We start from the raw sequence: 2,532 nt of genomic DNA on the forward strand, positions 1-2,532 counted from the left end.
TGACTCCAAGGGACAAGGTAAGACATTCCCACCCTCTCTCCCTCCAGGCCCTAGTGCTGAAATGCATCTCTGATGTTGGCAGTTGATTGACAGCATTAATCAAACTTTCTTTATCCTTAACTATTTTTGATTTTGTCTACTGGTTCTATGAATTCTTGAGAAAGCAGTGTGTACGTGTATGTGTGTATGCATTTTAACCAGCTTCTTAGGAAGGAAAACTAGTCAGAAATTAGAGCTCTCACACATAACCTGGCACATAAGTAGTCTATTGACCTGCATGTAGTTCTCCTTCCCGAGCAAGGTTCAGACATTCTCCTGGCAACTTCATGATGTCTTTAGCCAAGTATGTAGATACAGTCTCCGGATGGATCCTCTTAGGCTTAATAAATCAATATTCTGAAAGTCAGAGTTGCTTAAACCAGGCTAACTACTACAAATACTGTCTAATAAGGCTTCTTATTTTTTTCCTGAGTAGAATACAGGATGTGAAGAAAAAGTATAGCTCTTTTCTGTGGTTTCAAACTCAGGGCAGGTATATCTACAGGCCACATTAACTGGATACTAGACTTTGTGTCAATACAGGCATCACCCCCAGGATGATTTTTCCCAGGGAATTTCTTTGGAAAGCTTTCTTAATGTGAAGATGCTACAACACTCTTCAGTCAGCCTTGGGAATTGCAAATGCAACCCAGAGATGGAACACTGACTTTCTTTAAAAAGACAGAATCCTAATGCTTATATCTTAAACTGCAAAGAACTAATGGTCATCATGCGATTCCATTTGATGGTAATTAATATCTATTATTTTTACCAATTCATGGAATTTCCTCAGACTTATTTTCATCCTTTGAGCTAAATTTTCTTTATTCTCCACGAAACAGTTGCTGTTCCAATTTATGCAAGTCAAACAGTGACACTCCAGTGGTCCATCCTCTGACTTGACTAGGAATCAGTTCCAGGAGTAAAATAGATGCTGGCAAGAAACACTAAATCCCAGCAAGGATCCTGGAACATATGATACAACGAGATTACCCTAGGATGGGCTGGAGCTGAGCTTGAAGTCTAGAATATAGGTAGGCAGAGAGGACAGATGAGGTTTTCCTGATAGGAGGTTGGAGAAGGAGTATAGCCAAAGAAAAGCCACCTCTAATGACAATCTCCCTCACTGACCTTGACCTTCCTTGCTGCATGATGGCATCATCTCTCACGTACATGTTGTTTAGGCTAAGCGCCCAGGGTAAGACAATAATACATAGTCCCAATTAGCACCTGTTGTCACTGCTCAGAAAATAAGGACTGGGATGGGATGGGTCAATACTGACCACAGGAAAGGGGAAGAATTTTTTAAGCCAGGCTTAGATGGTACCAGTGTGGGAATCTCTGTTCTAAACAGAAGATCAGGGCATGGTCAACCTGTGCATCTCTACTGTTCTACCCCCTGGTGAAGTTACTTATATGACTGTCTTCCCATTGAGTTATGATCTTCTCCCGCCACAGAGTCCTACTTTCCATTCAATTGCTTATTTTCTGATGAACTGTTGGTTGCAGAAACAGCGCAGAAATGCACCAGAGACTAGGAAACTGAGAATGTCTATTTCTGGCCATGACAAGGGAACTGGTAGCAGACTTATCTCTCCACCATGAACTACTAGAAAACCAACAACTGTTTTCAGATATTGGATAGCAGACAGCATAAGAATATGATCCCTAGAGAAGGGAGATAAGCAAGGTGAAAAAGATAAGCTCTGCAATGACCTTAGTTTTCTGCCTGGGGGCGCTTTGCAGATTTCAGTGCAAGGAGAGAGATCCCAAGCAGAACACAATGTGCTTGTTAAATCGAGAAGTGAAAGGGAAAGTTTTAGTCACTCAGTCTTGTCTGACTCTTTGCAACCCCATGTACTATAGCCCGCCAGGCTCCTCTGTCCGTGGAATTCTCCAGGCAAAAATATTAGAGTGGGTTGCCATTTCCTTCTCCAGGGGATCTTCCAGACCTAGGGACTGAACCCACGTCTCCTGCATCGCAGGCAGATTCTTTACCATCTGAGCCACCAGAGGATCACTCTAAAAAAGCTTAAATACAAAGGATCTTTCAAAGGAACAGTTTGCTCTTCAAATAAATTGACTGCCTGCCAGAGCAAAGGCCAACTCTCTTTAAAAGAAAGTAAGAAAATCTATGTGATCAACAAGGTAAAATGTATAGTATCCAGCATACAATTAAAAATTTCTAAACATGCCATGCTGCAAGAATGGTGGGCTATAACCAGGAGAGGGAAAAAATTTAGTTTGTAGAAATAGAGAGTAAGAGCCTAAATATATTAGGTATATTTGGGTCTTGTATCCAAATTCTTCTCTTCATAATTAGCAACTTATTTTACTCCTGTCAGACTCTTTGAATAAAAAGCTACTCCTGTTTACCTACCATCTGATGTGCTTGACATCTAATTAACTAAAAATTTATAACAAGTCCTCAAAGGCCAGCTGAAAGCTTCTGCCTTGGAAAAAACAAAGGCTGGGCTTGTTTGGGTGAGATAA

Source organism: Bos indicus x Bos taurus, chromosome 26 (assembly GCF_003369695.1).
Source record: "Bos indicus x Bos taurus breed Angus x Brahman F1 hybrid chromosome 26, Bos_hybrid_MaternalHap_v2.0, whole genome shotgun sequence".
NCBI classification, from domain to species: domain Eukaryota; kingdom Metazoa; phylum Chordata; class Mammalia; order Artiodactyla; family Bovidae; genus Bos; species Bos indicus x Bos taurus.